General features: G+C 41.9%; 1 protein-coding gene and 1 long non-coding RNA gene across 2 annotated transcripts in view; one reads left to right on the top strand and one right to left on the bottom strand.

The window, feature by feature from the left end:
- Positions 1-2,120: 2,120 nt before the first annotated feature.
- Positions 2,121-21,251, bottom strand: LOC131383382 (uncharacterized). The gene is made up of 4 exons (XR_009213371.1): positions 21,067-21,251; positions 14,681-14,965; positions 13,784-13,868; positions 2,121-2,344 (listed from the first exon to the last, which is right to left on the bottom strand). It is a non-coding gene; the product is annotated as an uncharacterized LOC131383382 (long non-coding RNA).
- Positions 21,252-21,427: 176 nt separating this feature from the next.
- Positions 21,428-24,068, top strand: part of FRY (FRY microtubule binding protein) — a 461,448-nt gene continuing 458,807 nt past the window's right edge. Inside the window, exon 1 of the mRNA XM_058437701.1 lies at positions 21,428-21,572. The gene's annotated coding sequence lies outside the window, so the exon portion shown is untranslated. The remainder of the gene's footprint in view (positions 21,573-24,068) is intronic.

The following is a 24,068-nucleotide window of genomic DNA, read 5'->3' as shown; positions in this document are numbered from 1 at the left end:
AGCACTTCCCAAAATGTTTAGGAAGATGGAGGCAGGGACTGGAGTGATACTGCCACCAGTTAGGAAATGCCTGGAACTACCTGAAAGTGGAATAAACAAAAAAGGATCCTCCCCTAAAGGCTTTCAGAAAGAGCATAGCTCTGCCAACAACATAATGTTAGATTTCTAGCCTCCACAACTTTGAGAGAATAAATTTCTCACCCTGGTTTGTGGAGTAGAGGCAAAATAAAGATACTGGGTCAAAGAAGACCAAGTTAGAATGAGGAAATTAGGCGGCCTTGCTACTCAAAATGTGGCCAGAGGACTAAGAGCATCAAATTGATACAAGTGCAGGATCTTGGGCCCAACCCCCAGACCCATCAAAGCAGAGCCTACATTTTCACAAGATCCCCAACTGATGGACAGGCCCACTAGGACTGAGAATTACTGCTCTAGGGCACTGATGATGGAATCAGGCCTTATGCTCTTGGTAGGCCTTATGCTTATGTTGAGCATAATGCCTTCTATTCTGACTCTTCTTTAACACCTGTTAAGAAAGAGGCTTAGCCTCTTTTCTTTTGGAATGTAGATAAGCAATGCTGAGACTACAACAGTGAGATCTGCAGAATGTAAACTAGACTTTTCTGTTTTTACATGGCCATTATCAGCAAGCATTCTCAGAAGCTTCTTACTGACCTTAAGATGACTACAGACTCTTTCTTTTTTTTTTTTTGGAAGCTAAGCAAAATGAGTCACAACCTCACCTCCTCTTTGTTCTTTGTGGTGGCTACAGAGATGTGCCACCCACCGCATGGCCCTTCAATAAAGTACTAGTCCCAGCTGCCCTCCTAAAGGGGCAGCTGGCTTTCAGTGATGAAGTGGGCCCAGCCACTTTGGCCCAGTGCAGTCCAGTGCATGGCAGCTCTGATGGGTTATCTCCACTCCAGATCTTTCCATGGCGCTGGCCTAGGCTGCTGCTCCTGCATTCCAGCTCACTTCTCCCTCTGCCTACTCAGATCCTGCCCTCTCCCTTCCATGAGTGTTGATCCCAAGAGCGCTCCACAATACTCCCTGAACACTAAATTCTGTCTCTGAGTCTGCTTTCTGAAGATTCCTAGGACATACCATAAAGAAAACGTAAGTTTGCCATGGCTTTGGGCACAAGTGGAATATAAATCTTACACTGGGCATTGAAAGATCTAGTTCAAGTCTCAGATCAGCCACAGAGAGGCAGTGTGGTCTTGAACAAGCATCTTGTTGTTTATGAACCTCAAATATCTGTAAGACAAGAACAATTCCTCCCCATCTATCTCACAGAGCTGTTGTCATGAGGACTTCAGATGAGATAATATGTGTCTGGGGAAAGCACTCTATAGAGTGCAAGACATTAGATATTTTATTACTAGTCAGTAGATTCTAGAGTTTGTTTTGTATTTTGTTGTTGTTGTTGTTTCTTTGCCTGCTTCTTAAATCCATTCTTCTCAGCATTAAACCATTCAGATCACTCTAGCAAAATACTTCTCTGGGTTAGTCTCATATTTGGCTGAGAATGTGAGTCCTAAAGGCTCATAAGGAGTTGTCAAAAATCAAAAAGACCTACCTATCTTTGTCTTCCTCTTTTTCTGGAAGAGAAATAGTCTCAGACTAGTGTAATAATTCACTTACTAGTAAATTTCTATGAGAGAAAAATTAAGAGATATAATAAGAGCCTCTACACCTACAGTAACCTTCAGAGACCTTTGAGCTCCTCATTTAAATTTACTTAAAAAAAAAAAAAAAATTCCTGGCCGGGCGCGGTGGCTCAAGCCTGTAATCCCAGCACTTTGGGAGGCCGAGACAGGCGGATCACGAGGTCAGGAGATTGAAACCATCCTGGCTAACACGGTGAAACCCCATCTCTACTAAAAGTACAAAAAATTAGCCAGGCATGGTGGCGGGCGCCTATAGTCCCAGCTAGTGGGGAGGCTGAGGCAGGAGAATGGCGTGAACCCCGGAGGCGGAGCTTGCAGTGAACCAACATTGTGCCACTGCACTCCAGCTTGGGCGACAGAGTGAGACTTTATCTGAAAAAAAATAAAATAAAATAAAAACAGATTCTTTTCTGCCTGATTTTCTGAGGGCAAAAAAAAAAAAAAAACCAATTAAAAAATACATTATTAATCAAAAATCACAACTAAATTTCAGTTGTCCTTCAACAATTCTTTGGGTTCAGAAACAGGCAGCTCTTCTCTTTCCCTCTCTGTTCATCTCTCTTCTCTGTTTTCCTTAGGATCTTGCAATTTTTTTTTAAGGTTTTCTCCCCTTGAAGTTCTTGGCCTCCAAAATTCTTTATCCTGAAGCCATCCTCACAGGATTAACAAAAATTCTGGAAAGACATATAGTTAACCATTGATTAAGCTGCACTTTGGCCCACTTCCTTGTAATCGAAAGTCAGGTAGCACTAGATACTGATCATTTGCATTCCCATTTTTCTGATGGATAGGCTTTCTGACTTTAGAATCTGTTTAAGAATTAATTTGTATGCCCTTTGTTCTTATAGATAGGATCTCTGACATTAGAATCATAAGGCTTTCGTTTAGGAGTTGCTTAAGAGGTTTTTTTCCAAATCCCCAATTCCAGTGACCCTCCACATAAGAACTGAATCTGCATGATAATGCAGTTTCTTCATCTCCCTGTCCCATGACGTCACTGTGTACTCTTCAATGAATCAATGATCTCCAAATTTCAGCCCACCCCTAAACCCTTAAAAACCTTTGCCCTAAATTCCTCACAGAGATATGGATTTGAGGTTTTAAGTGACCCTAAGATTAACCCTCTTTCTCCGCTGCAACTTGGTGTCTTGGAGTACTGACTTGCCATGAATATCAGGCAATGGACCTATTATGGTTGAAATTCTACCTTGGTCCTGCTTGATCCAGTATCATTATTTTGCCTTCACCACCCAACCCAGGATGTATACTTCTTTCCCACCCATACTGCACCCCAATAGTTGATGGATTCTCCTGCTATCAGTATTTAAAGGCTAATTTAGCTAATTCAGAGGTCAACTGGTATTACAGAAAGAAGCTGGGTGGAGACAGGCTGCTTTCAGATAATATATAACATGTGCATGTTAATAATAACCTTCTAAATGCAAATAGTCTGTGGGAACCATTTCTCCATCAGTGTAATGGTGGAGATTTTGGACTTGACAGTTGAGGGGGCCCAGACTCCAGCTGGTTGTGGGAGCAGAGATAACTGCTAGAAAGGCCACTTTCACCCTGAGGAGGTCCCTCCCCAGCCCTAATCATTTGAAATGGACGTGTTCACCTGCTAGTTTCCTTCCTGCCAAGTTCTGGGAATGTTGATGCTATCTTGCCAAAAGCCTTTCAGGTCTCCTTAATTCTCATTGGTCTAGTCATATACTTGGCTTTAGAACAAAGAGGATTTCAGTGCCTGTCAATGATGATCTCCTGTGATCTAGCAGTTCTGAAAGATGAACTTGCCAAAATGAGAAAATTAAAAGAGAAGTGCCCTATGTAGGAGAAAAATTATGCATTAAAGTGCTAAGTACCACCCAAGAGATAAGTAGTAAGCGTAAGGACTCAAAGATACTTACAGTATCTTAACTTTCACATTGAAAAAAAAAAATTGTGCAGCTTTTAAACTCCCTCAGTTTTGCACTTTCCGAGGTAGAAGCTGTGTGAAAAGAGTGATATTGCCTATGGTGTTTGGAAGCTGACTGGCAGTGACATTAGGCAGCAGTCTCCTGTGAGAAGCACAGCTCCCACTCAGACAGGGTGAAGAATGGCAGAGAAAGGCTCCAGGAAGTGAGGCAGGACATATGGAGACGCTATAAAGGTTAAGTGGGAAAGCACCACTGAGAAGTTCAAATACTACTACAAGCAACACAGGCTTACCAGCTCATTTATTGGGTGTGTTGGCATGTGCACACTGAGAGCTCCCAGGGCTCCTGCAGCATAAAAATCAGTATAGGCAAGAATCCCCTTCCTCCCTCTTTTTTTGTTCTTATAAATTGGAAAATACAAGGCCCGTATCATTCTGTTGTTCCCAAAAAGTCCTAACTATCCAAAATGATTAAAAGCAAAGAGTCATTCACTCATTCAGTGAAATGAATAGAGAAGAAAATGAAAGGATGGGGATTGGGGAGACAGATTTAACCAATTTTCACGTATTTCAGAATGATCTTTATGCCTGCCCCTCATGTAGATGTAATATGTGAACATGGCTGAAAGAGATATTTTTATCTCCCATTAACATATGCATGGAGCTCTGCTTCACATGATTAATGTACATGTATATGTCTGAAATCAGTCAAATGAGTTATAATGAAACTTCATTACCAAAGGGCTTGTTCATTGAATTATTAATGTATAAAGAAAACAATGTTAAAATGCAAGCCTTAGGAAAATAAAAACAATAGCTTGAGTTTTTGCAAGATCGGCACGCTATTCACTTTTGCTCAGTACTGGTTTCTCAAAATTAATAATCATCAATTGCAAGAAAGAAATAATTCAAGTTTTTTAAAAGTCTTGACTAATGACTCAATTTTTACAAAGCAGAGAATAAGTTGTATGGTTTTTAATAATCTTTTAGACTTAGCATCTGAGTATTTTTTCAATTAAGAAACAACATTTTCAAGGAAAATTCAACTGTGTCAGTAACTCCTAATGACTACTATACAATTAAACCAGATTAATGATTTGGTCTCTCTTTTCTAATAAATGACTTAGAAAAGTTTAATTTCCTAGAATGTCACGTAAGACTATTTCCATGTATTTTTCTATTAATCAAACATTGAAAATCCAAATGTATGAGTGCATAGATAGCTGATGTTAAATTGGTTTTAAAATGAAGTACATTATTTCTCTGGTCCAAAAGCTATTACTGAATTCTACAGAGATGTCTGTGATTGTGTTTGTAAGCATAACTATAATGGTTTCTGAAATATGATTTAAAAATCAATATCTAAAAGAATTTTAAATGCATACTTGGACATTATTCATCCTAGAGTTTCTAGAAAAATCAAAGGCATACTCTTTCAAAATCAAAATTATATTTTCAATTCTGTCTGCATGATTTGATTGCATAGGAATAATACTTAGAATTAACTAATTTAGAGGAAGAACTATATAATGAAAGAATATTAAACTTGAGTAGCTTAGCCTTCATCTTCTATAGCTAGAACTTGGTGTCTTAGCAATATAAGTCTACCAGAAATATTGACTAACAAAGAAATTATTATAGTAAAAATGAACTATAAGTTTATTTTAACTTAATGTGCCTGAAGAAATACAGGAAAAAACTATTATGAATGAGTTCAATATTGTTGTTCCCTAATTATATAATACTTAGCTCATTTTGCTAAGGTATGTTTGCAGAAACAGAATGATGACTTAATATTGTACAGATTAAATCCATGAAGAACAATTGCTAAATAATAAAGCAAAAAATAAATATAAAAATTTTTTGTTGGCTGGGCGCAGTGGCTCACGCCTGTAATCCCAGCACTTTGCGGGGCTGAGGTGGGTGGATCACAAGGTCAGGAGTTCGAGACCAGCTTGGCCAAGATGGTGAACCTCCATCTCTACTAAAAATATAAAAATTAGCCGGGTGCGGTGGCGGGCGCCTGTAATGCTAGCTACTCGGGAGGCTGAGGCAGGAGAATTGCTTGAACCAGGGAGGCGGAGGTTGCAGTGAGCCGAGATTGCGCCACTGCACTCCAGCCTGGGTGACAGCAAGACTCCGCCTCGAAAAAAAAATTTTTGTTGTTGTTTTAAAGTCCCTAGGAATTTTAGAATACATCCTAAATGAACAGCTATAAATATATTTTGCTTTAGATAAGGTTTTTCATGTTTCTTTTTAGGAAAATTAGTTTTTGAAAAAATAATTTATAATTATACATTACTTTAAGATTTTTAATTCATGCTCTGATATATAAGTAGATTATGATTAAATGAATTGACACATTAATCTGGTCCATGACATATCAGGCTATAGTTGATTCACTACTCGTTACAGTTTCATCTTTAGTCTACGGTCAAATCTAAACCCAACTTTCTTCAGAGGGAAGAAGTATTGAGAATTGTATTTTTATATATTTATAATATTAAATGTTTAACATTTCCAAATTTCATTGAAATGATAAATTTTGTTGATTCTCTGGCACTTCAGAACTTACAATTTAATATTTTTAGGAATATTCTTGAAAATTATTTATAATTTGTTGTGTTTTAGTTTAGTTTTTATTTTATTTTTATTTATTTTTTTGAGATGCAGTCTTGTTCTGTCACCCCGGTGGCACAGGCTGGAGTACAGAGGCTCCATCTCAACTTACTGCAACCTCCACCCCCCAGGTTCAAGCAATTCTCATGTCTCAGCCTCTCGAGTAGCTGGAATTACAGGCATGCACCACAACATCCAGCTGATTTTTGTATTTCTAGTAGAGACAGGGTTTCACCATGTTGGCCACTCTGGTTTCAAACTCCTGACCTCAAGTGATCCGCCTGCCTCGGCCTCACTAAGTGCTAGGATTATAGGAGTGAGCCACCATGCCTGGCCTGTTTTGTTTTTAGAAACAAGGCTCCACTTTGTGGCTCAGGTTGAAGTGTAGTGGTGCAATCATAGTTCACTGCAGCCTCAAACACCTGGGCTCAAGCAATCTTCCCTCCTGCACCTCCCAAGTAGCTGGGACTACAGGTGTGTGCCACCATGCCTGGCTAATTTTTTTTTTTCTTTGGTAGAGACGGGGTCTCATTACGTTGCCAAGGCTTGTCTCAAACTCCTGGCCCAAGGCTCTGGGATTACAGGTGCTAGCCACTGTGCCTGACCTATTGTGGTTTTAGTAGGCATTTTTTCATGATCTCAAATCAGAAGCTTTAACTATAAAATACTTAGAGCCTCTTACTATAGAACTTCATAAGCATTGATTAGAAAAGGCAATTACAGAAATACATCATTTAGAAATATATAGTGCACAGAAAAAAATGAAATACATAAATATATCACAAGGAATGTACAAGGTCTCATATCTGTATGCAAACCTGAAGCATAGGGAGCTACCTCGTTAGAGTAACTTTCCAAGAACTGTGAAGCCACTGCCAGACCACCACTGGCCCACTGGGCAGCAAAGGAGGGGCTGTGTGCAAGAGAGAAGCCAAGGACAATTCAGCCCAATGATGCTAAGAAGACCTGGACACACTTAACTACAAACTTTCAACCACTAAATCCCAACCGAGACGGGAATGCTCCCTCTTCTTGGCTGTCTATACCCCTCAAGCTGCATTTTATCCATCTGCCTTCAAAATGGCTGTTGAGGCCAGGTGCGGTGGCTCACTCCTGTAATCCCAGCACTTTGGGAGGCCAAGGTGGGCAAACCACCCGATGTCAGGAGTTTGAGACCAGCCTGGCCAATATGGCAAAACCCCGTATCGAACTAAAAATACAAAAATTAGCCGGGCGTGGTGGTGGGCGCCTGTAATCCCAGCTACTCAGGAGACTGAGGCTGGAGAATGGCTTGAACTGAGGAGGCAGAGGTTGCAGTGAGCTGAGACTGTGCCACTGCACTCCAGCCTGGGCGACAAGAGCAAAATTCCATCTCAAAAAAATAAAAATAAAAATAATGCTGTTGGCTGGGCGTGGTGGCTCACACCTGTAATCCCAGCATTTTGGGAGGCCGAGGCGGGTGGATCACGAGGTCAGGAGATCGAGACCATCCTGGCTAACACAGTGAAACCACATCTCTACTAAAAAATACAAAAAATTAGCCAGGCGTGGTGGTGGGCGCCTGCAGTTCCAGCTACTCAGGAGGCTGAGGCAGGAGAATGGCATGAACCTGGGAGGCAGAGCTTGCAGTGAACCGAGATTGTGCCACTGCACTCCAGTCTGAGTGACAGAGTGAGACTCCATCTCTAAATAAATAAATAAATAAATAAATAAATAAATAAATAAATAAGGCTGTTGAGTTAACCTGATTTCAGATCAATAAATTGTTAAGAAAGAAACATGCTGTTAGAGGTTTTTACACTGTGCGCACATATAGGGACAATGCTGCACTGATTTTCATCTCCACAGGCCTTTCCCTTGGGGCCAATTCCCTCATGAGCCCTCTAGGCTGCCTAGCCAACAAGTATACATGTAATTTTTCTCAGCAGAGCTCCAGAGTTTGGTCTATCTATTTTTAATGTTCCTGAGGATTAATTTATGACAGCTCTTGAAATTCAATGAGTCCCAGCTCTGAATCATGTTGAGGGCCGTGGGTGCAGAACACAAAGCTTCAGGAACCTACCTAGAGCTGGAAATGCTAAAGTTGTGTTTTAGAATATAGCATATACATGGTTCTTTTGGCAGTCACATGTCTTTTAATCTAATGAAAGCAGAAAAGTGCTAGCTGGAAATAACTGAATCTGCAAAGCTAGCTAAGATGATTCAAATCTGACAGAAACACTTCACCCTGACCCCAAGCTTGTCCTGAGACAGCTTTGCATTTTATTGAATTAATCATTAATGTTGCAGCATCTCTAGTTTTATTCCATCATTAGAATGACATCATTTGGAAGAAGTAAAGAAGTTGCTATCAGATTAAGTGGACCAAGACAATCAATTGAAGTTTCTTAAAGGTGAAAAGATGGCAGAAATTCTTGTCCTTAGCTTGCCTACAAGATTTCCATTTGCCCACATACATACTATATATTATTTTCAGTACCCCCCATGCCCATCACTTTTCATATTCTCTACAGCAGGTTCTGTATTTTCATGGCAAATAAACTCACAGTTGTTCCACAAACTCAAATTTCCAGGAAAATCATATAAAACAGTAATAGAAAAAGGATAAAAAATTTATATCTTTTCAAATCATTCTTCTTACTTTGTATCTTCTAAAAAAGAGAAACATTTATTCATTCATTTATCCTCATATTGAAAGGGGGAGTAAGATGTGCTCCCTTTTGCAAGGAGCTCATAATTTATGAAAGTGGTTTTTAAAATGTGGGTTAGTAATCTCTTTTGGATTTCAATGAGAACCAAAATGCTTACTGGGAAAATGAACATACCCATATAAAACTTTGAATATAAATATTTAGGGAGTTGATAACCACCTGTGGCCCATCTATACAGCCCATGTTATGAACTGAATGTTTATGTCCCCCTAAAATTTATATGTTGAAGTTCTCACCCCCAATGTGATGGTATTTGGAGATGAGGGTTTTGGGAGGCAATTAGGGTTAGAGCAGATCATGAGGTTAGGCCTACATATCAACAGTGCTTGAAACCACAAAAAGAGAAATGACCAGATAATACATTTTTCCTGTTGAAAGAACACTACCATCTCCTTGCCAAAGGAATCAAACCTGAGTCTGATCAAGTACCTGAATCCAGTTATGAATTTGCAGGCAATAATGAGGACAGAGATAATTGTTAAACTGAACAATGAGTATTATGCAGTCAACAACTGTGGGAAACTCTATTGGTCAAAAAGTGCCAGTTTTGCAATAGAAAAATTGTAAAGAAAGTAAAGGAATAGAAGAGGAATCTGTAGGCCAGGTGTGGTGGCTCACACCTGTAATCCCAGCACTTTGGGAGGCCAAAGCGGGCAGATCGTGAGGTCAGGAAATCGAGACCATCCTGGCTAACATGGTGAAACCCCATCTCTACTAAAAATAGAAGAAATTAGCCGGGCATGGTGGCACGTGCCTACAGTCCCAGCTACTCGAGAGGCTGAGGCAGGAGAATCGCCTGAACCCGGGAGGCAGAGGTTGCAGTGAGTTGAGATCGTGCCACTGCACTCCAGCCTGGACAACAGAGCGAGACTCTGTCTCAAAAAAAAAAAAAAAAAAGAAAAAAAAGAAAAGAAAAAGAATCCGTAGACTAAAAAAGACGTATCAAATTATAAAATGGGGAATATTCAATGATAATATCTAAGGATGAAAATTTATTTAGGTGATAGAACTATAAATAAGTGTGAGGAAGTAATTATTAGAAGTCGGGCTAGTGGTTACTTAAGGCAGATATGAGGGAGCTGTGATTGCAACAGCGGGGGCTGGAAATGTTCCATTTCTTGATTAGTTGGCTGAGTGGTAGCTACAAGAATATTCTCTTATGTGATTTATTAAGCTACACATTTGTTTTGTATGTTTTTCTTTACCTTGTGAATTTGACTTTTGGTTTCTTTTGTTTTTTGAGAGAGGGTCTCACTCTGGTTATTGGCTGGTCACAATCATAGCTCATTGCAGCCCCAAACTCCTGGGTTCAAGCAATCCTCCCACCTCAGCCTCCTGAGTAGCTGGGACTACAAGCACACACCACCATGCCCAGCTAATTTTAAAAAATATTTGTGGAGACGTAGCATCACTATGTAGACCAGGCTGATGATCTTGAACTCCTGGCCTCAAGCAATGCTCTCACCTTGATCTCAAAGCACTAAAATTACAGGCCTGAGCCACCACTGCCCAGCCTGAGGTTGATTTTTTAATTCAAGGGCAAGACTTGCACTTACCCCCACTAAATTATATTCGTCTCCTGTCTCTGGATTCTTAAGACGCCTTTGGATTCTCATGCTACCCAACATGATTGTTATTCTTCTTGGTTTAATGCTATCCACAAATTCAGGGGCAAAGTATCTTCATCAAAACAACGAATTAAAAAAAGAAGTTGACAACCCAAATTCTAGATCTTGATTTGGGTGGTGCTTGCACAGGTGTATATATTCATCAAAACTCACAAACTCTACACTGAAAATAGGTCCATGCCTCCCTCATGTTTGCTGGTTTGATTTGCTTTCCTTTCCTGACAGCAGGAGTCATTCATTGTGACTCATCCACAATCATGCAAACAACCAGCTGAAGATGAGGGAACCACTTGTTGGAAGGAACCTAAGGCTCTGCATGACCATTTGGGGTACAGCTACTTACTGACTGGGAATGTTTACCTACAGCTTTTAGGTGAGAGAAAAACAAACTTCTTTCATTTTTAAGCCACAATATTGTCAGGGGTATTTGAAACAGCAGCATAGTCTATTACTCTAATAACTCAATTGCCTTCAGGAGCCAAGCAAGGAACAGAAATATACAAAGAGGCCAGGTGCGGTGGCTCATGCCTGTAATCCCAGCACTTTAGGAGGCCGAGGCAGGCAGATCACTTGAGGTCAGGAGTTCAAGACCAGCCTGGCCAACGTAGTGAAACTCTCATCTCTACTAATACAAAATTAGGTAGGCGTGGTGGCACTAGCCTGTAATCCCAGCTACTTCGGAGGCTGAGGTGGGAGAATCACTTGAACCCAGGAGGCAGAGGTTGCAGTGAGCCGAGATCATGCCACCACACTCCAGCCTGGGCAACAGAGTGAGACTGTCTCAAAAAAAAAAAAAAAGAAATATATAAAGAGGGCCAGGCGTGGTGGCTCACACCTGTAATCCCATATCCCAGCACTTCGGGAGGCCAAGCCAGGTGGATCACTTGAGGTCAGGAGTTCAAGAGCAGACTGGCCAACACGGTGAAACCCGGTCTCTATGGAGAATCACTTGAACCTGGGCGGCAGAGGTTGCAGTGAGCCGAGATCATGCCACTGCACACCAGCCTGGGCAACACAGTGAGACTTTGTCTCAAAATCAATCAATAAATAAAGTAACAAAGAGGCAGGAGTAAGACACTGAGAACTGTGGTGAGTTAGTACATACTGTCCTAAAAGCACTCAAAAAAACTGTAATTTTTTTAAGCATTCTGTACTGAAAACAAAATGCAGAGTCAAATTCTACCTGATGGCTATAGTTTGCAAACCTAGGTTAATCAGGACAACTGGAGTAAGATTATTCTTCCAGCTACAAATTCATGTAATTTTCTTGTACGCATTTCTTCTCTTTGTATAGAAGTACTCATAAGAGACCTAAGCAAACGACTTATTAAAGTACACGTTTTCTTGATTAGGATATAGCCTAAGCTGCTATCACATGGAGACTTAAAAATGCAGTGGCTCAGATAAAATGCAGGCCTATTTCTCTTTAACATACAACATGTTGGGGGAGATAGGTGTTTTTTCTTCATGTGGCCATCCAGGGACTCGGGGACCCTTTAAGCTGTTGCTCCACCGTCCCCTGGGTATTGTTCTGACTACTTGGTTGATGTTAACTCACCACTTTCAGACTGCAGAACAAGGAAGGAGAAAGTGGAGGGGAGCAATCCAGGGACCAGACTGATGGCTCCTTCTTACACCCCATTAGCCAGAACCTAGTCATGTGGCCACACCCAGCCACAGTGGAGTGCAGAAAGTGGAGTCTCTATATAAGCCATCATGCTCCCAATTAAAACTCAGTGGCTGCTTTTAATAAAAAGATGGGGAGAATGTTTATTGGGGAACAATTAGCAGTCTCTGCCACATATTCACTAGTCTAATAAGTTTCTGGATGATCTGACGATATATTCTTCAACAATCTGCTGGATTCTTGGTCTTCACTTTTTATTAGGAGCAAACTTTGAATAACCCATTCTAGACCCTCACTCAGAATCATTGTCAGGTTCATCAGTCTTACTTTGCAGAAATGAATGCTTTTTGCTTTAGAAAACTGGGGTTCACTTTTATTTTTTCCTATCTCCCTAGAGCACTCACCCCTCAGGATTCTTCAGAGATCAATACCTTGGTGACTTCCGTCTCAACCACTCCTGATGCCATGGAATATCATTCTTACAGGTCATGTGACAGAAAAATAAAAAAGTAAAGGAAAGAAATGAAACTATTTCAACTAGTCTAGTGAATAGGCAAAAACAAAGAGTGTTAGGAAATTTAAAAGGGTAATTTAAAAAAATTATTTTTTTTTGAGATGGAGTTTTGCTCTTGTTGCCCAAGCTGGAGTGCAATGGCATGATCTGAGCTCACTGCAACCTCCACCTCCCTGGTTCAAACGATTCTTCTGCCTCAGCCTCCCAAGTAGCTGGGATTACAGGCACCTGCCACCACACCCGGCTAATTTTTGTATTTTTAGTAGAGATGGGGGTTTCACCAGATTGGCCAGGCTGGTCTCGAACCCCTGAGCTCAGGTGATCCACCTATTTGGGCCTCCCAAAGTGCTGAGATTACAGGCGTGAGCTACCACGCCTGGCCAAAATTCATTTTTGAGAGTTTAGCTACATCAAGACAAGGCTTCAAGTCATTTATTAAACAATGGATCATGATTTTTATGTCAATGTTCTTTACACACATGCATCCATAGGGTTTTGTTTTATTTTATTTTACCATCACTCAAGCTAACTAGAATTGCGAACATCAGCTTCTCTGAATAATTACTATGAAATCTTCCAAAAGAAAGGCAAGGGCTATAATCCTAGTCTAAATTTTTGGCAGTCCTCCCAATTAAGTGTCAAAACAATCACTGCCTTCGGGATAACGATTCTTTATTTTACTGAAGAGCCTTTTTAGTGGTTGATTCTGAATAATTATATATCATGCTTGACTTTCCTTGCATATAATATGAATTTTTTTTTTTATTCTCTATGGTAACTGCTAAAATATTTCAAGCTGATTTCTTTTCTCTCTTAAGTACATATCTAGTTTTCTGGGGCAGGAGGAATCCGGAAATATACAAAGGCAGAGTTAGTATAGGAAGTTTAGGTTAAAAGAAACATACACAGTCATCCTTCAGTACATGCAGGGGATTGATTCCAGGACTCTCATGTATACCTGTGCATACTTTGTGGAAGGTAGATACGGAAAGGCAGCCCTCAGTATATGTGGGCTTAGCATCCCATGAATTCTGTATTTTTCAACATGTTTGATTGAAAAAAATCTGTGCATATGTGGACACCTGCAGTTCAAAACCACCTTGTTCCAGGGTCAACTGTATTTCAAGCTTCATCTCTCAAAATCCCCTCCACATTTCAACCACATTGAGTCCATTTGCTTTTTCCTGAAACACATATACATTTTTACACCCTGTGACTTTCATCGTGCCCTTTATTCAACAGGGAATGTCTGTCTTCCCCTTTCATTCTCAGACTATTGATCCTCATTCATCCTTTATTGTCAGCTCCAAATCCACCTCCAGCATGACGTTTTCCCTACTCATCCACAACATAATCAAGTGTTTCTGTTTCAGCTAGCAAATAGCTGCCCACTAACTTTTCAAAGAGAGTGTATGCAAGTGAAATTTTTTTATTTTTAAAAAACTTCATAGTTTTTACATTTATACTACACCCAAAATTATTCTTTTTCATCAGACTACCACTTCTGTGGTCGCTATCTACTGGTATCGTTCCTTTCCTGAAATTTAGCCATAAGGTAAATCGATTGTCCTAGAATAGCAAGAAACCCCAGGCTAGCTGATTGAAAATACCAGGGTCTAGCAGACAGCTCAGCAGGAAAGCATTTCGGTTCCTCTCCAGTCCTATCCTTGATTGGCTTTGCACCCATAGAAACAGGTCCCATAAGCATCCTAAGGGACATTAGATCACTGTCTCTGTGACTCTGCCCAGCCACCTGGGAAAGGAGGAAGCCTTCTAGAGAAGTCTGCAAAGCCATGGCTAGGGGGTAGAGTTGATGGATGACAACCAGCTTAGCTGACCTAGCAACACACTTTCTACTTCTCCGGGACTGTTTTCCCCATGCTATCATATATGACCCAATTAGGTCTGTGCTTTTGCTCAAATTATTTGCTTCTCAATGTATTTAGAAAATTATAATGTTCATTTGCTTTTGCTTCTATCAGTAAAGAATACTTACTCATTTAGAGCTCTATTTGGTTGGTGCTGATCATATTTGATAACATTCACAAAATGACTTGTTTATATTCATTTTCTCATTTCTTCCAACCCATAATAACTCCTTGGGGAGGGACAACATCTGCTCCTTCGAGATGAATAGCTTCAGCCTTCCGGATGGTTTCTCCAGGCTTCAGACTCCAGGGAGATCAGCACTCCCCAGTTCTTTTGGATTCCCCAGATTTCTGCACAGAAGTTTATGGAAAACAGAATTGTAATGCTGAGGTGTTGATTAGCTATCAGAAACCTGTGAAAGAGAAAAAAAATGAGCCTAAGATATTGAAAAAGAAAAAGAAACAAGGAAGATTTACAAAAGATTTCAAAGACCTTTAAAATCAATAGTAAATTACCTCCTCAGGGATTAAAAATTCTATAATGAATATTAAATTTCTTCTGCTCCCAAGTGTTTAGTGTCTTTACTGTTAAAATATTAATATTGTGTTTTCCTGGAATGAGACTAACTTTTAAATTCCAGGCATTTAGATTTAGAATTCAATACACAGCTTATTAAAGTGTGGGAAGTGTTAATGTAATTCTCTAATGTTCTTATAACTATGTCCCAAAGCCCTAGAGTACATATGCTATATGGGCCAATTAATATCCAAATTTCATAATGCATGTCATCACCATAGGCAATTAGAACTAAAAAAAATGATTCCCTTTCTGATGCTAACATGACATTGGACATTTAACAAACATTCATTGAGGGCCTACTGAGAATGGAAAGAGGGTAGGGAGGGGGGTAAGGATAGGGATGAGAATGCAAGTAAGGGGAGCGGAAGCAAGGAAATGACCAAAACACGGTACAGGTTGAGTACCCCTTATCTGAAATGCTTGGGACAAAACGTGTTCAGGGTTTTGGATTTCTTCGGATTTCAGAGTATTTGCGTATACATGAGATATCTTGGGGATGGGACCCAAATATAAACACAAAATTTGTTTATGTTTCATATTAGACCTATACACACAGCCTGAAAGTAATTTTGTACAATTTTTTTTTTTTTTTTTTTTGAGACTGAGTCTTGCTCTGTCGCCCAGGATGGAGTGCAGTGGCACAGTCTCGACTCACTGCAATCTCCACCTCCTGGGTTCCAGCGACTTCCGTGCCTCGGCCTCCTGAGTAGCTGAGACTACAGGTGCGTGCCACCATATCCGGCTAGTTTTTTTATTTTTAATAGAGGCGAGATTTCACCATGTTGGCCAGGCTGGTCTCGAACTCCTGGCCTCAAGTGATCCGCCCGCCTTAGCCTCCCAAAGTGCTGGGATTACAGGCGTGAACCACTGCATCCAGCCAATTTTGTACAATATTTTTAGGAATTTTGTGCATAAAACAAAGTTTGTGTACATTGAACCATCAGAAAGTAAAGCTGTCACTATCTCAGCCACCATGGACAGTCTGTGGTTGTTTGGGATCACCATCATTCCCGACTTTTAATTTATATGCCACTGATAAGCAATCATTTTCTTACACTTATTCACACATAAGTACTTAACAGAAAAAAAAGATTTACCATTATTACAGTTAGAAAAAATGTGTTCAGTGTAACCAAGCAGCACAGGAGCATCATCAGAATACCTGTATCAGCTGTTAAACCAGCAGCAACAGACCTGGTGTGGTAGCTTGTGCCTGTAATCCCAGCACTTTGGGAGGCCGAGGCAGGTGGACCACTTGAGATCAGGAGTTTGAGACTCGCCTGGCCAACTTGGTGAAACCCCATCTCTACTAAAAATACAAACATTAGCTGGGCATGGTAGCATGCTCCTGTAATCCCAGCTATTCAGAAGGCTGAGGCAGGAGAATAGCTTGAACCTGGAAGGGAAGGCAGAGGTTGACTGCAGTGAGCCAAGATTGTGCCACTGCACTCCAGCCTGGTGACAGAGCAAGACCTTGTCTCAAACAAAAAAGAAAAGAAAAAAAAAAGCAACAACAGATAACAGTAGGCTTTTGGTCTCCACATATGATGCTGTATTTTGATTTAAAGGTTACTAAACATTATATTTTACTTTTTTAAATGAGAAGAAACATCAGAAGTAGTTGAGGGACAAGGAAGTGGGTCTTCTAGGGATAAGGAGATATTTGACTGGGTGGCTTTTTTTTTTTTTTGAGACGGAGTCTTGCTCTGTCGCCTAGGCTGGAGTACAGTGGCGTGATCTCGGCTGACTGCAACATCCACCTCCTGGGTTCAAGCAATTCTCCTGCCTCAGCCTCCCGAGTAGCTGGGGTTCGCCACCATGCCCAGCTAATTTTTGTATTTTCAGTAGAGACACGGTTTCACCTTGTTGGCCAGGATGGTACTGATCTCTTGACCTCGTGATCTGCCCGCCTTGGCCTCCCAAAGTACTAGGATTACAGGCGTGAGCCACCGCGCCCAGCCTCTGCTGGGTGGCTTTTTAAAATGTTTCCTCCAGAGTCATCTGCCTCATTAGCATTGGTTTTTGTCCTAGAAGTCTCTCTTTGATGTTATAACTGGCATGATTTCTTGCTTTGTTATGAGTGCACCCTGCTCTAGTCCTTCAACAAATAAGCCCATCACACATTTTCACCATGTCATCTAGAGGCGTGAGCCACTGTGCCTGGCCCTGCGTCTTTAGTCACTGTGTTCCAAGCCTTGGAAACAGCATATACAGCATCATTCATGCCAAACTCCTTTTAAAAACCTTCTACACTCACGCCTCTGTTCAGTGCTGCTAGTACGCTTTCCAAGAAAGTGTTCTTATAATTACTCTTCATTTGATATTTGGTCACATAGCTGAATTAATGAAGTCACATTTTTGGGGAAAGTATATGGCATAAATGATATTTTTTATGAGAATTTCAGCAGGAGAATGAGCAGGACAGTGGTCAAGGAATAACAATATCTTGCAGTAGTCATTCAGTCCAGCTTTTCTGCAGTGAGCACTAACCAACCACTGGTACAAAACGTTTGTGATACTAGTCAGAAAAGACGTCCCTGGCGATCCATGCCTTTTTGTTAGCATAATAATGGACTAGTAAGAAATTCATTTCTTGAAAACAGCCAAGGATGCAGGCTTTTGCCTATCACAGCAAGTTTACCCTTATGCATGCTGGCTGCATTAGCACATCCCTGCAGTTATTCCGTCCTTGGCATCCTTAATTCCTGTAGGGGCTGTCTCATCAGCTGCAGTCAGTGTCTTTCTGGGGCAATAATACTAAAGCAGTGATGTTTCATCAGCATTATAGACTTGTTCTGACGTCAGATTTTAATCAGCCATGACCTTGGCAAACTTGTCAATGAATTTCTCTGCTGGGGAGAATCGCTTGAACCTGGGAGACAGAGGTTTCACTGAGCTGAGATCTCGCCATTACACTCAAGCCTGGGTGACAAGAGCTAGACTCCCTCTCAAAAAAAAAAAAAAAAATTTCTCTGCTGCCTCATGATCAGCAGATGCTTTATTACAACTAAAATCTTTAACAATTTAATGCTGTGTTTTTTTCTTAAATTTCTTCAGACTGTTGAATATCACAGTTCCCTTCAGTTTTCAGTTCATAATGAATAGTTCTTTTCTTGTTTCATGATCAGTATACCATTAAGTGGCATGTGTTCACTGCAAAGCTGACACATCCACTCTTTCAATACATGATCAAAATCTGCATTTTTAGCTTTATGCAATGTTTTCACATTTTTCATTAACTTCTATTCATCACTTTCAGCATAGAACCTCAACAGTGTATCCTTCTGATTCTTCAGGTCATATATGATGGTCATTCCTATCCCATTCTCTTCCGTAAGATGTTTCACATACCCTGTCCAGTTTCTCCAACAACTAAAATTTCTGTGCTATAGATTAACATAAATGCTCCCTCTATTTCTTATCATTGTTACCCACGGGGTATCTCCAAGCCCTTTTGACATTTTAAATAATATTTTTATACCATGGAGCAGAAAATAAGCAAGCAAACAAACAAAAAACACAGTGAGCAATGCACTTGACCCAATGTGGGGCATCATGGGGAGCCTGCCATTGAAGAGTCCAGCCTGCACATGTGCCATTTTATTATCCTATGTGGGCATGCCTGCATAGGGAAATCTGTGTGTGCATGAAAAAAAAATCACAGCTGATGGGGGCTGCAGGGGTCTTCTTTCTAAGTAAACTGTGTGTTGTATACCTGTGTCTTGACTGTGACCCATCACATAGGGTCAGGAATGGAATCTTCCACTTATGCCATCAGGTCAGCACTCAAAAACATTCAGATTTTGGAGCATCTCAGATTTTGGATTTTTTGATTAGGAATGCTCAACCTGTACCTACATTCAAAAGGTGTTTATAATCCCATGAGGGATGGAAGGATGAATGGATGTAAAGGAAGGTGCCCTCAGTATGCTGACATTTGTATAGTGACAAAAGAAATAGGCAGCCTCCTGTTTTTACATTGTAAAGTCACTTTTTGTGAAACCTGGAATCCAGGGCTTTGTTGAACAGACTCAATTGAAGAGCTAAGACTAGTAGCTAAGTTTTTTTTCCTAGGGCTTGTAATGTTTCTAGCTCCCAATCAAAACACAGAAAGACTCCAAGTGAAAAAACAGGTTTCACTTGCTACTGCTTAGAGAGCTTTTTGAGCTCAAGAGTTCTTTGCACTTATAAGGAAGCTTTACAACTTGAAAGGTTGACAATATTGAGAATATAGGATCCAAGGTCAGTAGATGGAGTTTCATCCAACCTCCGTCACTTAGAAGACATAAAGCCTTGAGCATATCCCCTTCACCTCTCTGAGCTTCAAAGGAGGCAATGCACAAAAACTGTTTATACATACCATAAAGGTAGAAACAAAAGTCAGTTGGTGTTACCATTGTTTGCTTATATGATGATGATTGAGACCATTCACCAAAATCACACACTACACCAGGGATAGAAATGACCCAGAAGGAATAGAAAATTTACTTCCTAATTAGCCTGTGCCTCTTTAACTGAGCTCTAGTCCACAGTTCTACTCTGTCCTGTAACTGTCCAGCTTCACTTCCTGTCACACCTCTCACACTCAGCCACTTTGGCCACTGCTGAAACATTACACATCCTTCAGCCCCTTTATGATTGTCTTAGCACCTTAAACCTACACTTCGTTTGTCTCCCTAGAGTGACACCTTATTATATTATAAACTGTCCCCTCAGTAGACTGGGAACTCCTTGATGACAGAGATCATGCATTATTTATCTTTGTACCCATGTCAGAGTAACTTGATAAACATGGATGTGGATTGCTGAATGAATGGATGGATGCTAGTACATAGTCATAATTTCTGCCCACAAAGAAAGAATTGTGACGTACTCCAAAATACGTGCTTATGTGGATTTCCCCACACCACTATCACTCTGGATACTTCTTTTTTTTTTTTTGGAAACAGTGTCTCTCTCTGTCACCCAGGCTACAGTGCAGTGGTACCATCATAGTTCACTGCAGCCTCAACCACCCAGGCTCAAGCGTTAATACAGTTTTATTTTATTTTATTTTATTTTCACGACGGAGTCTTGCTCTGTCACCCAGGCTGGAGTGCAGTGGCACAATCTCGGCTCACTGCAACCATCGCCTTCTGGGTTCAAGCAATTCTCCTGCCTCAGCCACGCGAGTAGCTGGGATTACAGGCACGCACCACCATGCCCGGCTAATTTTTGTATTTTTAGTAGAGACGGGGTTTCAGCATGTTGGCCAGGCTGGTCTCAAACTCCTGACCTCGTGATCCACCTGCCTCTGCCTCCCAAAGTGCTGGGATTATAGGCATGAGCCCCATGCCCAGCCAATACATTTTTAAATATCAGAATTATTGAGATACTATTCACATTCCATAAAGTTCAGCCCTTTAAAATGTACAATTCAGTGGTTTTCAGAATATTCAGAGTTGTGCATCCATTCCCACTATCAAATTGCAGAACATTCTCATCACCCTAGGAGAGTCCCATCCATTAGCAATCACTCCCCAGTCCCCTCACCCCAGCAACCACCAATCTACTTTCTATCTCTATATTTTTAACTGATTGCTTGCTATACAGTATACATAGCATTACATATGAGAATGCAACTCTTCTCTGGACAGAAAAGAAAGAAACGCTGAGGCAGCTTTGATTTAGCATCGAAATACGGAATCAATCTGTAACCAGCTCTATGACCTCGGACAAGTTGTTTAACTGGATTTAGTTTCTTCATAAGATAAAGAAGTCTAGAGGTGTGTAAGGACACCTTCAGGTTAAAGAACAAGCAAAAACAAAAAAGCCTTGGTGACAATTCCAGTGCTCCACCCTAGACAGCCTTTCCTGGGCTTCCGTGAGAAACGAATTTATACAAATAAGATTTCACACCACAGGTGCCGCGGCCACTGCCCTCCCCGCGCAGACCTCTAGAGATGTTTTCTCTTTTTCTTTTCTTTCTGGCCGTCTATTTATCTCTGGGCTGGCAAGGAGAGGGAGAACTGCAGCGCCCAGGAGCGGAGGCCGAGCACGCCGGTGCCCGCAGGAAGCCTCGCCCAGCGCGGACCGCACCCTCCCGCGACGCCCCCGGAGAGGCCGCCAGTCTCTGTGCCGCCGGCAGCGCGCGCCCCCGGCGTGGGAGGAGCGCGGCGAGCAGGGGCGGGGCCAGCGACTCCCGCAGCCAATCGGGGCGGCGGCGCGTCCTTGGGGGTCCGCGGCTCGCCGGGCGCGCACGGGGCGGGGCTTTGCTTGACCGTGGCGGTCGCCGGGCAGCCGAGCCCGGGCGCAGCGAGCGCAGGCGGTGGCGGCACCAGGTCCCCGAGGCTCCAGAGCTTGGCGCAGCGAAGTAGCCTCCGGCGGTGGCAACTACAGCGGCGGCGCCGGGGCGATGCTGTGGGTCTCGTTGGGCGCCAGTGTCCTGGCCTCTTCCTCAGGTACCCAGCCCCGCTCGCCCCTCGCCCCGGGGAACCGCAGCGCCCGGGAGGTAGCTTTGTGAGGCTGTGGGCTCCGCTGCCGGGGAGGTGGGCCGGGGAGCGGGTGGGTGGGGCCGGGCGGGGCTGTGCGGTCGGGGCCGCCTTCCCTCGGAGGAAGAGGGTGGGGACCGAGGGAAGCGGGCGGGGGTGGGAGCGCTGTCTCCGGGCCGCCGCTGATGGCATCCCCGGGCTCCGTCCTCCTCCTGCCTCCATGTGGGTTGAAAGAGGTTTTGTTCCAAGAGAAAGTTTGATGCCCAGACTTGAGGAGCCAGACTCGGGGGTCCCTGAGGTCCGCGCCTTTAAAGAGGCAGCTCATCCTGCCGTGTGAGCCCGTGCCCTGCGTGTGGGCACGTGGGAACCCGTACCCGAGCAGCATTCCTGACACGGGAACTTCCTTGAGAAAATTCCTCTGTGGGAATCCCCCTTGGGGAGGGGGCTTTGTGGAGATGGCACCCAGAGCCCGCACAGTGTGGGTTTTGCTTGAAAACAGTGCAGCAGGTAGTCAATGGCCCCTTGTTATCTCCCCGTAGAATGGACTCGACCAAGATGTATGCTCTAAGAGCTTCAAAAATTTAAATCTACCTTGCCGTCTAATTAAATATCCCCAAACACTAGTGTGTCCAAGGTGCCAATAATTACTCTGTCAATTCTTAATATTTTCTTATTGCCCATACTTTCGCTTGGCTTTTGCAGTTTTGGAAAGGGTGCTGTGGGGCATACCAGAGTGGGTAGAAGTTATGGCTCACCTCTCAGGGTGATAGCCCAATGCAAAAAAAATACAGAACACATGCCTGTCCACTCGAAGATAGGAGAAAGTTTCAGCCTTCAAAGCAAGATAGATTAGGTGGGGGTTATTTGCTTTACAAAACTTCCTCCAATGCAGAGAAGTGATGCTTAGAGTTAAAATTGAATTTTACACAAGATTGTAGGAACACATCTATCATAAAGCTGCTCAGAGTAGAGGTAGTGACAGGTAGAGGTAGATATCGCATAGTCTTGCCATTAAGCAAATCTCAAAAAATGCATGTTAAATTCTGCATCATTCTCACTGATCACATGTGGATGCTCACATTTACATGTTTCCTTTCTTATCAAGACGTATTCCTACCATAAGACAACTTCATAATTCCCTCAAAACACCTTAGCCAAGGCCATTTTGTAGTCCATATAATTTACCCCCATGTTAAAAAACGTATCTGCAAAAACATTTACATTTAAGGGAATTTCTCTAGTGGTGACACAGTAGTGTCCATACATTGAGCACATTTTATTCACCAGACACATTACTAGGTGTGGACATATATTAATACTTTAATTCTTGCAATCACTCTAAGGAGGTATTATTATTAGTTTCCCTATTTTTGAATTTAAAGGGTTCAGGTAATTTTGCCAAGATTATTGGGCAAGTAAGTGATAGAGGCAGGATTTGAACCTGGATCTGTTTGACTCCCTGCCCATGCTCTATGCTATCTCCCAGTTCTTCTTGAGAGTTGCCCTTATTGTAATGCAGTGGCAACATATGCTATCTCTACTGGCCTGGTGCATCAGACCCCTTTACAGAGTGTTTTCTCCCACTGGGAACCCCCACTGTGTACACGTATACTGAAAGGCAACACTGGCGGTCTGCAGACTCTCCCCATCCCATCCCCAGCATATAAATCAGATGGAAATATCCAAACATGTAAACCCACCTCATTCTTTCAGATAAGTTGGCCCCAGAAGACAGGTAACTAAGTGTTTCCCTTACTGGCACTTAAAAAGCAGTCTCTACCCTCTCAACCATCCAAGTCTATTTTAGTTCTGCATATGGAAGTACACCCCATCAGTTGGCAACAACACATCCCCTGCAGCGTTCACACTGGCACACTCGTTCTCTTGTACCAACTGTCAGAGAATTTCTGACCCGGGCCAGGCTACCTAAAAGGAAAGACTGAAATGAAGTCGCTGGGGAAAGTAGTATTAGTTCCACGGAATCCCTGAATTCTCCATGCAGGGCCCTAGGAACAGAAAGCAGGCCTTCTGGATAGTGGGAAATACCACGTATATGGTGCAGTCTATTTTCAACACTATTGAAATATGTGTTCACCATATAAAACTCCACCTGTTGTCTTGGTGATGGATGTAGCCACACACCTATTCCTGATTTGATACTCACTTTTATGTTAAAGTAGTTGTTGCTTGGCTGAATAGTATAAAAAACTGATGTCACAATTGTGACAGTTTTGAAGCTGTGCCTAAAAAATTATTTCTATTATAATCTACATCCATTGTTTTATAATTTCTCTTCCCTAGAGTTTTGTGTGTGTGTGTACGTGTGTGTGTTCTCTTCCTTGATATGGTTTTTAACTGTCTCTGGTTCTAAAATAATTTGCAGTAGTAAGCTTTAAAAAAAGTTCATTTTTGAGCTGTGACCATATGCTGCTTGGAAACGTATCCTTATAGTTGGCATTTTACTCA

This window comes from Hylobates moloch, unplaced genomic scaffold (genome assembly GCF_009828535.3).
Source record: "Hylobates moloch isolate HMO894 unplaced genomic scaffold, HMol_V3 SCAFFOLD_4, whole genome shotgun sequence".
Classification (NCBI taxonomy): Eukaryota; Metazoa; Chordata; class Mammalia; order Primates; family Hylobatidae; genus Hylobates; species Hylobates moloch.
This window is presented reverse-complemented; position numbering and strand designations above follow the sequence as displayed.